General features: G+C 49.8%; 1 long non-coding RNA gene across 1 annotated transcript; it reads left to right on the top strand.

Moving 5' to 3' along the window:
• Positions 1 to 6,677: 6,677 nt before the first annotated feature.
• LOC140689366 (uncharacterized) lies at positions 6,678 to 13,182 on the top strand. The gene is made up of 3 exons (XR_012064308.1): positions 6,678 to 7,580; positions 11,879 to 11,952; positions 13,071 to 13,182. It is a non-coding gene; the product is annotated as an uncharacterized lncRNA (long non-coding RNA).
• The last annotated feature ends 541 nt before the right edge of the window (positions 13,183 to 13,723 follow it).

The following is a 13,723-nucleotide window of genomic DNA, read 5'->3' as shown; positions in this document are numbered from 1 at the left end:
GAAAATTCTAAGACACTAAGGAAAGAAACTGAACAGACAAAAATAAATGGAAAGATACCCTGTGCTCATGGACAGAAATAATTAATATTGTTAAAATGTCTATTCTACCCAAAGCAGTGCTCAAACTCAAAGCTAGCCTCGTCAAATCACTGTGCCCCATACCAGAAAATAACAGAACACTGTGAACTGACTACACTTCAATAAAATAAAATAAACTTCTGTGGCATTTTTCACAGAAACAGAACAAAGAATCCCAACATTCGTGTGGAAACACAAAGGACCCTGAACAGCCAAAAAGATTCTACAAAAGGGAAACAGGCTGGAGACATCTCCCTCCCTGACTTCACACTGCATTACAAAGGCACAGTCACCAAAAAATTCTGGAATTGGCACGACAACAGGGACATGGACGAGAGAAAGTCTGCAAACAAACCTACGGGGATGTGGTCAGTTAATTCACAAGAAAGGAGCCAGGAACCTGCACCAGGGAAAGGACAGTCCCCTCGATGAATGGTGCTGGGAAAACTGGGCACCACACACCAAAGGACATGGCACACTCTACACCACACACAAAACCTGACTAAAACCCACAGCTTCCCACATCCAGCCCTTCCTCTCCCGGGGCCTCTGAGGAGGGCCTCCCCTCAGCCGTCAGCCCCTCACGGGAAGCTTCTCCTCACTTTCCCTCACTTTTCCTTCCTCCTCACCTTCCCTCAGTGCAGCACCTCCTGTTGGGTCCTGAGGACTGGGCTCCTGTCAGTGGGGACATAACCCCCTGTTGTCCCAAAGCCCCAGCAGGTCCAGAGGAGACCCGGCTCCAGGTAGCTGCGCAGGACGCCAGATCCTCAGGCAGAACGCACGCACGTTCCCGCCGCAGCTGGGGGAGGCGGGCTCTGGGCCCTGCCAGCCAATGGGAAAGCGCAGACCCAGCCGCCCTCACAGCCAGCTAAGGCCCCGCCCTGACAGCGGCTCTGCTCAGTCCTTTAAACTGGAGATTCAAACTGAAATAGAGCCAAATACCTGTAACTTCTCCAAATACTTAGAAACAATTAATAGGAAGCCATATGGAATGAAGTGAATGGGGACACGAACTTTAAACCTTACACCCTTCTTTACTGAGCTTTCATGGTAACCTGTCATAAATGACTTCCTCCCTCCTCCTCCCTTGCTTTTGTTTTCAGCTGAAGGTGATATTTAAAGTGATGCTTCTGGCCATTTCAGGGAGGGAGTCAGTGTTCCTGGGTATCTCCCCTGTATACAGGAGGTATGCATGTTATTCAGCTTGTTTGTTTTTCTCCCGGTCATCTGTCCTATTAGGGGCTGGGAGGTCTCATCCAAGAGCCTAGAAGGATAGAGGGAAAACTAGTTTTCCTCCTGTACACACGCAATGGAATTCTTCTCAGCAACAGACATTAAACCATCAACCCACAGAAAGACACGGGTAAGTCTCACTTGTATGTTACTAAGTGAAAGAACCCAGTCTGAGGAGGCTGCACACAGTAGGACCCCACTGATGACAATCATGGAAAAGGCAAAGCTACGCACATGAGCAGATCATGGGGTGGGGGTGGGGGGGTTGAAGTGTTCCATGTCTTACTTTAGGATGGACACCTGTCACTATGCGTGTGTCTACACCCACACATTTGTACAGCCCAAAGGTCAATCATAATCTATTCAAACTTAGTTGTTTAGGATGTAGCAGGGTCACAGGATGGAACACACAGTGTGACACATAATCTATGAAATGCATTAGAAACGGGTGGAAAAAACAATTGATGGCGGGGCAACAGGTGTTGACGTAAGTTCACTTTGGAACTGAACAGACTTCTTTTGCAAAGGCAGAATGGACCATTGTTAAACTGTGGGCTTTCCATTATAAAGTTCTTTCCGGGATGTAGTAGTTAACAATTCTGAAACCACTGTGCATGTAACCAGCAACAGAGAATTTGGTTGATAAATGGCAGACGGTGGAAGCCAGGCTCCTAGCTGTGGGATTGGGAAGTCACAGACAAGCAAAGGGAGAGCCTTGGCCCTCATGCTTCTGGATCTGGATGGTGTGGGGAATGGACTGGGAGGGGAAGGCACAGCTGTTTACCCTGGGAAAGCCCTACCGATATAGGAACCTCACACCCCTTTCTTCTCCCCATACCTGCTGGAAACATTCAGACCTCCAAAATCAGCCAATGCAGCCTTTAAGACATTCTCACCCTCAGGCACATAAAGAAGTGTGAGGGTCTTGCCCTACCCACAAGCTGTCCCAGAATCCAGGCCCTAGAGGGTGGAGCCAGGACAAGCACCTGGGCCTCTGACCAGCAGGTGACAGCAAAGAGGACAACAGTCCTGAGGACCATGGTCTCCTGAAGTCTGTGAGCCCAGTGCCCTGATGGGGTTCATTCCCTGTGGGGACATGGATGGGTTTGCAGTGGTTCCGTTTTCCACCTGAGCCCCTTGGATGAAACCAGGGCAAAAATGCACTCAGGGGTCCCCTGGCAGTGTTGCAAACTCTGACACAGTGGCTTTACATAAGAACAGGAGAGTGAAGCTGAGCACCTGACAGCCAATCTTCTCTGGCTCTGAGCTGCTTCCATCAGGACCACAGTCCCCTGCATGGAGTCTGCTATAACTCACCTGCCCCAGCCTGGGCTCTCTCCTTCCTCCCTGGACCCATCCCCCAGGCCAGACGCATCTCTCCAAACCCTGCATCCCCCTCTCACCTTAGGGCTAACAGGCCCCTCACAAAACTGTGAGCCTGCTGCTCCCCACACTCCAGGAGTCAGCCCCACCTCCCCTGATTGCTGAGCCCAGACACCTGGGGCCTCCCAGTCCCCCACTTTCCTTGTGCTCCAGTGACTGTCAGCTCCTCCTCTGAAGTCTATGGCCAGTCCCCACAATAATGCCACTCTACAGCCACAGGCTTGATGGTGGCCCAACCTGATCTTGCACCCTGCTCCTCTATCAGGCCCTGACAAAGCTCCCACCCCCATGGTGCATCTCACATCCCATCCCAATGTGGCCTTCAGGAACCAGAAACGAGACCGTGACTCTCTCCCACCTGTAATTCCCCAAAGATTTCCTCACTTTGGCTAGGCTGTCTGCTGGAAGGGACATCCGCTGGGGCCCTGAGAGTCCCCAGCACCCTCACTAGGCTGCTGACTCCTGATTCTGGGAGGGGCCTGCCCACTTAAGCCCCATGCTCTGGGAGGGGTGTGTGAACAAGCGTCCTCTTTTTGCTGCCAGCACATAGTTGTTTAGCAAGCCACCCATAGGCAGTGCTGGGATGAGGTGAGAACCAGGAGATGCTGCATGTCCCTGAACCCCACCTGGGCCCACCCAGAGTGACCAGGTCAGTAGTTGGTTGCTGGCTGCTGTGCTGTGCTGTGTGAGGGTGCCTCCACAGGTACCTCCTGCTTCTTCTACCTTCTACCCGATGCCACAGAGGCCTCATCAGGACAGAGCAGACAGACTGCCTCAGGCAGGTGAGGGTTCCTGGTGATCCTGCAGGGGACACAGGAGAGGGACCTGGCAGAAGGGGAGTGTGGGCCCAGGCAGAGCTGTGGGTCTTGAGGCCCACAGGGGCCTTTCTGGGCCTGAGTTGGAAGTGGATGAGCAGATGGTGGGTGTGGGTGATGACCTAGGAAAGCCTTCCTAGTGACCTAGGAAGCCTTCCTAACCCTAACCCGAGTGCAGGCTCTGAGCACATCCATGCACTTGCCCAATTTCTGTCCAGGGGATAGTCAGCCTCAATTATGCTGGAATAAATTAGGGTTCCTTGGAGGCCCTGAGTGGGCTGTCCAAAGCTGCAGTCCTTGGAATGCAAAGAATCACTTTCCCTCTCTCTTTTTAAAAAAACTTTTTTTCATTGAGGTTACTTTGGTTTACAACACCTTATGTGTTCATGTGTACGACACAATAGTTGTACTTTTGTATACACTACAGCGAGCGCACCACCAGAAGTATATTTTCCTTCATCACCATACAGTACATCCCCTTCACCCATTTCTCCCTTTTCCCACCCCTTCCCCTCTGATAACCGCTACTCTGTATCTATCTGTTTGTTTTCATTTGGTTTGGTTTGTTCATGATTTTGTTTGTTGATATTCCACATGTGAGTGAAATCACTCAGTATTTGTCTTTCTCAGTCTGACTTATTTCACTTAGCATAATATCCACATGGTCCATTCATGTTGTCATAAATGGAAAGATTTCATTCTTCTTTATGGCTGAGTAGTATTCCATTGTGTGTATGTATACATACACCACATCTTCTTTATCCATTCTTCTATTGATGGACACTCAGGTTGCTTCCATATCTTGTCTGTTGTACACAACGCTGCAGTGAACATAGGGGTGCATGCATCTTTTCTAAATAGTGTTATTGTTTTCTTTGGATAAATATCCAGCAGTGGAATTGCTGGACCATATGATAGTTCTATTCTTAAATTTTTGAGCAATCTCCATACTGTTTTCCATAGCAGCTGCACCAATTTACATTCCCACCAATAGTGTATGAGGGTTCCCTTTTCTCCACATTCTTATCAGTGCTTGCTATTTCTTATCTTTTTGATAAGAACCATTCTGACAGGTGTGAGATGCTATCTCATTGTGTTTTTGACTTGCATTCCCTAGTAGTGATGTTAAATGTCTTTTCCTGTGCCTGTTGGCCATATGTAAGTCTTCTTTGGGAAAATGTCTATTCAGACCCTCTGGACATTTTTTAATTGGGTTGTTTGCTCTTTTGTTGTTGAGTTGTATGCATTCTTTCCATATTTTAGGTATTAACCCCTTATTGGACATATGACTTGCAAATATATTCTCCCATTCTGTAGGTTGTCTTTTCATTTTGTTGATGATTTTCTTTGCTGTGCAGAAGCTTTTTAGTCTGATGTAGTCCTACTCATTTATTTTTGCTTTTGAAGTGTTGGTTTCCTTCAAAGGCTGAGATTCCACTTTCATTTCTTCTCTTTAGAGGATCTAACCTAAGTTTGTGGATCCCAGTGCACCATCAGACTTGCCTCACTGGGGTGCTGGCAAGACATTGAGAAGCAAACCAGTAAGTCCAGCTCCGTCAGTGATGGGAGGCACATGTGCTGCTGGAGGGGTGCCCTGTGAGAACCGCCCGCATCCAGAGGGCAGACATGATGGGCGAGGCCCTGAGCCACAGCGCAGTGGGAGCGAGGCCTTGAGATAGGAGGCCTCAGCCTGGCCCATACGCAGCTCCTGCTTGCAGTGGCCGTGCCTCCTGCTCAGGGCCTCCCAGCCCTCTGTTCCCACCTCCTCTGCCAACGAGTTCTGCTGCACCTCATTCTCATCTTGTTAGGTCCCTCCAGACCCACAGGGTGATTCCAGCTGAGGGGTTTGTGGCTGAGAGGTTCAAACACCGCCCAGCCTGCTGTGGTCCCGGCCGACCAGGGCCCATCCAGCTAGGGTGCTGTAGCCTTGCCTCCACACCTGTCTGGGGGATGCCCTCAGCCTGCATGATCCAGCCAGTGTGTGGTTTCCTGGTGATGCTGCAGGGTCCCCGTGGAGCCCATGAGATGACACTGAGCTGAGGGAGAGGAGACACTACCCAACATGCACCCAGCGGCCAGCTCTGCTCTCAGCTGTCTAACACCTGGATCATACCAGCCCTAACCCTGAGCCCTAACCCTGACCCTGACCCTGACATTGTCCTTGACCCTGGCTTTGACCCTGAACCTGACCCTGACCCTAAATAGCCATGACCCTAACCCTAAGCCTAACTGTCTAAACTCAGATCGGCTAAACAGACATCATGACTACATGTGGTGCCCTGGATGGGATCCTGGGACAGAAAAGGCAGAATAAATGGAACTCCAATAAAATACGGATCTCAGTTAATGATGAGGTATCAATACTTGTTTATTAAATGTGACAGTTCTGTACAAAACAAGAGGGGGGAAATGAAAAGTTAAGTAGAGAAATTGATTGTATTAACTGGAAACCTAGAAGATACGAGTGATTTCCTAACAAAGCTACTATGTTAACAGAATGGACCCTAAAGTAAAGGAAATACAGACAGACCAATCAGCCACCCGGGGGCCACTCCCCCTGGGTCCTCCTTTCATTGTCCCGAGGTGTTCTTCTCCCCGGACAGAAGAACAGGGGCAGAGCCATCGGGCATTCCCCTCAGACCTGGGCCACCCAGTGTCTCCATCTTCCCCAGCCAGGCCCCACCCAATGAGGCATCCAAGGGAATTTCATGGATTATTGATTTTTATGTGTCGCCTAGGAATTTTTTAATGCAAAGGACTGGACACACTTATTGAAGTAAAATTAACACTTTTTAACTGGCAGAAATAAATTGAGTGGGTTGGGCCTGAAAAATCAAAGGTCTCACACTCTCATAGTGTGAACTGGTCACTCTCCAACATTCCATCCTACTCATTTCTCTTGGGTGACCCCATTCATAGACACAGTCTTTCTCAATACATCCTGGGTCTCCGGCAAATTCGTATAGTATAATTTGTAATACTTTTAAAACCCCTATTTGTCCTGGGTTCTTGGGTTCATCACAAATTCCTCAAGGGCAAGGATTTTGGTTTGGGCAACCCTGCTCCCAGAGCTCTCCAGATGGTAAGCACTGGCGACAGTGCTAACAGCTGAAGCCTTCTTGCTGCTGACATACTCCTTTCTCTACCAGCCTCAGCAGAAGTCTTCCTTCTCATCAGACAGGCCTAGAGGTTCTTCTGACCCTCTCCATATCCTTTTTACTCTTACCTGTGCTAAGCTATGCCCTAGGGGTCTGCCTCCCTGCAGAACCTTTGCCCAGACCATCTACTAGCTGGCAGCTGTACAGACAGGTGGGACCAAGGGGTCAGGCCTCCAGTGACTCCCCTATGATCTAAGACAAAGATAAAAATCAGACAAAATCAGTTCCCTTCCCTGGCAAGGGGTGGAGGCAAACAAAATCTCGGCGGGAGCGAGCAAAGGAGAAAAAGTGCGGGCGCCAAGGGGGAAATGAAGCGCACCAGTCCTCCAGGCGCAGGGCAAGGAATGGCGGTGTGTTCTCGGGGACCAGGTCCGCAAAGCTCGGGGACAGGTTGGTGAGGCACGGGCTGAGTACTCGGGGCACAGGGCGGCTCCTCGAACCTCGAGTGGTGGATCGTAAGGATATGAGGCGGGTCCTTGGGGCTAGTGGGGCAGGTCCTAGGGACGTGGGCCGGGCTTTCCCGTTGCGGGGCGGGTCCTCAGGGAACGGAGCAGGACATCGTGGGCGGGTCCAGGACGCAGGCTGAGACGTGGGTCCTAGGGGCTCGGAGGGGCTGGTCCTCGGGGCTGCGAGAGCCGGCGTCCCCTGCTCCTCCCGCGCGCGGCTCCTGGAGTCCCCAAGGCGCGCGGCCAGTCCAGCTCTGGCCGCTGCACTCAAAGCAGCCCGGCAACCTAGCGAGCGCGGGCCGGGGCTGCGGCGCGGGTCGCCGCACCCAGGGTCCTTCTGCAGCCCCGGTAGCGAGAAGCGAGGGCGAAGACGAGGCTGAGCGGGGCTGGAACCATGAACTCGAGTTTCCACAAGTCTCAGACCTTGCGCTTCTACGACTGCAGAGCGGTGAAAAGTCAAGAGCAAGGTGAGCTGAGGGCGGGCGGTCTGCGCTCCCTCCCACCTGCGAATGATTGGGCGCCCCGCAGGGGATTGGGCGGTGCGAGAGGGACCGGCATGGGAGACAACTTTGCAGCGTGGCGCCATCCAGGGGATGTGCAGGGGTCCGGCAGTCCTTCCCGCTCCTGCGCGCACACAAAGCCCGGCAGCCCCATAGGATCCAGCTGGAGCCCCGGCCCTCAGAGGGCCACACGGCCGACGGACCTTTTGTGGGAGAGGATCTTTGGTTCCACAAGCTGGAGGAGCCCCGGTGCGCCGCACGGTGGAGGAGCGACGTTTCCGGGGCGACCCTAGGGCTGCTAGGATTTGGGGCCGTGGAGGGGCCTCGGGAGCCCGGGCCGAGGGAGGGCCGTGACCGCGCCGCCTCCGTCCCTGCGAGACGAGCAGCGGGTCCCCGACCCCGAGCCCAGATCCCAGCCCGAGGCTCGCCCTACGTACCAGCCCCTGAGCCTCCTGGCGCGCCCCAGACGCAGATTCCCCGGGCGCGCCGGACCGGCGGCCTCTCCCGCTGCCCGCGCCCCTGCCCAAGCGTGCCCGAACTTGCGGGTAGCTGCGCGTTTAGGTAATTGGCTGATAGGACCTGGCGCTTCTGCCCTTTGCGGGGTTGGCTTCTTTGCTACAGGCGCTTTTGTCTGCGAGTGTCCCGGTGGTGGACCCCGCGGCAGAGGAAGAGCTGCAGTTGTTCAGGGTCCTGGAGGAGGGGGCCCTCGAACGGACAGTTGCCTGGGAGCCCGCTCTGGCTCTTTCTCTCTGTGCCCCCGGCCCCCTACCCCCCGCCCCGGTAAAGCAAGACAGAGGTGCAGGAGTGGTTGGAGAGGAGCCAGATCGGAGAGTGGGCTCTGACCTCCAATTCTACGCACACCTGGGTCGTGGGGTGGGTGTGCCCTGGCCAGGTCTCTGGGAAGAAGAGTCCAGAGGCCCTCCTGCCTGGGTTGCCCTGCCGGCCAAGCGGGGGTCCTTTGGTTTAGGATTTCCAGGGCTTCCTCCGAGGATGGGGGCGGTTCTCTGCAGAAACCCCACTGCAGCTGAGTTGAGGAGTTTCGTCACCATTTTATCGGACAGTCTGTTTTTTTGTTTTTTTTTTTGAACCCCTCATATCTAAATTCTCCGAATGCTAATTCTGTGACCTTCGCCGTGCACTCACCCTTCTTTTAGCCCCGGAGCGCCCCCACGCCCCCAAGTCACAGGTGCTTGCTATGAGGTGTGTGAGGGGAAGAGCCGACGAGCATGAGTGGAGCGCCAGGTAGTCGAGGTTTCTTTAGCTCAGTGAGAATGCGGCTTTTTAGAGCTCACTGGCCTCTGCAGTGCCCACTGAGCATGAGCGGTGTTTCATTGTATTTTAACATTTTACTTTGAGGCCATCATAGATTAACAGGCAGTTGTGAAAAAGAATACGAAAACGCCCCCGAAGGTAGCACCTTGTATCACAGTGTCACATCCAGGACCTCCCTGGACTCGTTCGCGGGTGTTTTCAGGCCTTGCACTTTTTGTCGTGTGCACGTCCCTGGGCTCAGCAGTCACCAGACAGAATGCTTCTATCACAAGGGGACCTCCTGCTGCCCTTTCCCAGTGGCTAGTCACTGTAAGTGTAAGTTGGCTCACATGAACATCAGAGACTCTTGCTGAGTCTCACTGGCCGCTTCCCTGTGCTCAGTGGCCATGTGTGGCTTGCAGCTGCCTGACCAGATGCACAATTGCAGAGGGACAGCCCTGGAGGAAGTGCCCTCACCAGGTCCTGTCCTGCAGTCTGGACTGTTGGCAGGGTGTGGACTGCTAGGGCTGGAGAGTAAGGGTCTGCCTTTTGCCTTTGCCTCTCCTCAGAGACTGGGTGGGGGCTGTGGGTGTTCTGGTGGCCTAGCAGGTTGACTCAGGCTGCCCCACCTCCTCCACTCCTTGAGCCTAGGTTCAAGTTCAGATGCAGTGAATATTCCCCTGGAAGCAATGGCACAGCCAGAGCTTTAGTTGAATTTGAGGGCACCCCTGGAAGGCCACAGCAACACAGCAACCTGGGCCCTGCTGGGCTGGCTGGTTACACACACACACACACACAGACACACACACTTTCAGACAACAGGGCTTCCCTTACTATTTGTCCAGAGGGTTCACGTGGCTCTTCCCTCTGTACATGCCCTCCAGCTGTCCCCCTGATTTCATACTTGCAGCCATGGAGTCCATCCCGACAGGGCTGCTGTTGTCAAAATACAGGAGGGGAAACTTTATGACAGTGATGTCTTTACTCAATCTAAGTGTAGCGCCAAAACACCTGGGTTTGTATGTGGAGAAAATGGTGCCCGGGAGCTGAGTCCAGCTGGTCCGCCACCGACCCTGTTGAGCTTTCAGGCAAGTTATTTAACTTTTCTGATCCTCAGTTATTTCCTCTGTAAAATGGCCACTGCCTATTTCTGCTTACCTCCCAGGACCACATGAGGTAATGAAGGTGAAAGTACTTTTAAACTGCAGGGCACCCACAGCTGTAACAGTTAAGCACAGCAGATCAGGGTTCTGTGTTCTTTCAGGATATTGGGTCTGAAAATCGCCTCTGATCCTCAGAACTTTTGCATTAGCTGTCTGCCACAGCTGCTCAGTTCCCAAAGCCCTGGAGACATTGTCTGGACCTGGTGGCCCTCCCCCATCCTGTAGCCGCTTACTCTTCCTGAGACATTTCTGCTGAAATACCTGTGATTCCTTGGTCCCACCCACAGCCAGCAGCATGCACTTCTGGCCTCCCAGCTCTCACTTCACACTCACTCTGACTTCTGCCTCTCTTCCCATAAGACCTGCAGTGGGGAGGGGCTGTGCAGCTATCTGGAGGAGCATGTTTCAGGCCAAGGGGAACAAGTCTTGGCCCATCAGAGGGACAACAGGAAGGCCAGTGCTGGGGGTGGTGGGTGTCCTACATGGGGCAGAGTAATTGGAGAAGACTGGTCATTTGAGGAGAAGACAGAAAGCTACACAGTGCCATTGTGAACCCTGCAATGACTTTAACTACATTAGTATTTTGTCAGTCCTCCCAGCATCTGCATATGCCTGAAAAAGTCTAAAGGAACACAGTTATCCTAGGTAGAGCAGTGTGCTATACCCTTAGCCCCCAACCTCTGGCTGGAGGACCCTGCATTAAACAAGCTCCCTGTTGTCCTGGTCTCTTTACCACTCAGGTCTCATCCGTGTCCTCTTTGACCTCTGGGCCCCTAGTTATGTGGCTTTCCCCCACCTTAAATGTTTTCTGTGAGAATGTGCCCTATCCTGATGACCCTCTCCGTCAAAGCCCATCCGATGCCTTCTCCAGGCCGAGCTTTCTCCATCCTCTGACCTCTTCCTGTCTTACTCTCATCTTATGGCCCTTGTCACAATGCTGGAGACAGGGACTGAGGACTATATTTAAACTTCCAGGGTTTGTTATGTCCAGTGTGTTTGGGGTAGAGTAACACTACTGAAAATTTTAATCCAGTTTTTGCTGCTTTGTTTAGATAATGTTGTAGGCTTTTTTATACTCTAAACAAATACATTGCCATTGTAGAAAATGTAGAACCCATAACAGACACAAAAGGGGGTAATTCTCACATCTAAAGATTAGCTACTATTCAGTCCTCCTGCCCTTTATTTGCAGGTATATAGGCAGACGTCTTGTTTTACAGAATCAGGGTCATATTTTATAGATGTGTTACCCAGAGCCTGCTTTCCCCCTTCAGCCTAACAGTGTATTGTAACTGTTTTCTCATGTCATTCATATTTTTAGAAAACATATTTTTGAAATGGATACATTGTATTCCTACATAATACACATATATCCCACGTGTAAACTGTAATTAATCTAACCAATGTCCTTTCTGGATTACTTCCAAATTTTTTCCTAGAGTAAACAATCTTGTGAATAACATCTTTGTATTTAAATTTTATATAAAGATTACATATAGATTATATATATATCTTTCAAAGTATATGGAATACTGATACCGTAATTCACTGCAGAAGTTTTATTTTTTTTTTTTAGTACAGATTCCTGGAAGTGAAATTGCTGAGTGAAAAGTATGCACATTTTTAAGGCTTTGAATACACACTGCTGAAAAAAAAACCCATAAAGAAAAGTTCTCCCAGATCACATGGTCATCATGTGTGCTTTAAATCCATCAAGGTTGTCAAAATGAGAGAAAGTCTCAGTAACAATTCCAGAAAAAGAAAACACGCCATTTGACCAACTGGTGAAAGTTGAAGTGGGCCTGCAGATTAAATAGTAATGTGGAAACCATATGACTTCTTCTTTTGCAGGTTACATGATGGTTCCTCAGGAGACTCCCTGTTTTGGGTAAAACACACTACAGTATATTGTGTAAAATAGTACTGTGAGTACTTTTTATCATTATAGAAGTTACTGGAAAGTCCATTACTGTTTGAAACAACCATATCAATACCATGCCAGAAAAGTGGATAAAATAGACATCAAACCTTGATATAGAGGCCAAGACTCACCCAGACCAAGGTCAACTACAGTTGTGATGCTAATCACCCTTGTAGGAGTACACTTGTTATTAAGAGGCACTGTGGGACAAGTATACTAGTAGCCACCAGGTCTTGGGTCGTGTGGATGACCCGGGATGCAGGGGAAACATTGAGATATTAAAAAGAACTTGTAAAATAAATAAATTCAGTACAGTTCAATATGACATCAATGTACAAAACTCAGTTGAATTTCTATACACTAATAATAACCCATCAGAAGGGAAATTCAAGGAACCAATCACATTCATAATTGTATCAAAAAGAACAAAATATCTAGGAACAAATTTAACCCAGGATGTAAAAGACCTGTACTCAAAAAAATAAACTATTGAAAAAGAAATTAAAGAAGACACAAATGAACAGAAAAGTATTCTGTACTCATGGATTGGAAGAATTACTAAGATACTGATTCTACCCAAAGCTATCAACAAATTCACTGCAACATCAATATAATATTCAATGATATGTTTCATCAAAATAGAAATAACAATCCTATTATTAATATAGAACAACTAAGGAAACTGAAGAGCCCACAGAGGTTCAGAGAAAGAAGGACACAGCTGGAGGCATCTCCCTCCCTAGTGTCAAACTGTATCACGGAGCTGTAGTAACCACAACAGTGAGGAACTGGCACAAACACAGACACACAGACGAGAGTAACAGCATAAAGAGCCCAGAAATAAACCTACATGACTGTGGTCAGTTAATTCATGAAAATGGGGCCAAGGACATACAAAGAGGGAGGGACACTCGCCTAAATAAACATTGCCAGGAAAGCGGGATACCATGCACCAAAGAACATCACTGGTTAACATCTCCACTGTGCACAAAACTAACTAAAACCCCCCAGTTTCCCACATCAATTTCATTCTGAGGTTCCTTTGAAGATAGAACACCCCTGAGCAGTCAGCTGCACACAGGAAGCTGCTCCCCAACTTGTCCTTTTCCTTTCCTATTGCAGCTCCTCACTAACGATGCCCAAGAAAACTCAGCCTGTGACAGCATGGACATAGCCCCATTGCCTAGAAGCTAAAGCCCTGATGGTCCTGAGGAAATCAAGCCCCTGCCAGCTGTTCAAAGGGCCAGGTCCGTGGGCAGAATGCACTGGTGCCCGTGGGTCAGAGAGATGGGTTTGGCGCCCCCCTGTGGGCCATCAGAGAAGTTCGGGGAACGCTAAGCTCACAAAACCCAGAGACCTCATCCAGGACACAGTTCTGCTCTATGTAGTGCCTTTGGAAATCCAAAATGAAACAGAGCCAAGTATCTCACTATGTTGTCTCAAAAAATGGTTAAGGGACAATTGATTTTAAAACATATAGAATGAAGAGAACACAGACACAAACTTGACAAGCGATAGTAAAATTCACTCAAAAATGCCCATAGACAACTTTAAATGACAAAACTAGAAATTTTTAAAAGAAATGGGAGAAAACCTGTAAGACCTTGGGCCTGGTGATGCATTTTAACACACAACACCAAATGACTATCTACAAAATAATACGAAATGTTACTAACACAGGCTTTATAAAATTATATGCTTCTACTCTGTGAAAGGCCTTATTCATAAAGCCAAAATACAACCCACAAACTGGGAGAAAGTATTTGCAAAACACA

Source organism: Vicugna pacos, chromosome 25 (genome assembly GCF_048564905.1).
Source record: "Vicugna pacos chromosome 25, VicPac4, whole genome shotgun sequence".
In the NCBI taxonomy this organism is placed as follows: domain Eukaryota; kingdom Metazoa; phylum Chordata; class Mammalia; order Artiodactyla; family Camelidae; genus Vicugna; species Vicugna pacos.
Note: the sequence above shows the minus strand (reverse complement) of the source record. Positions and strands in the feature narration are given on the sequence as shown.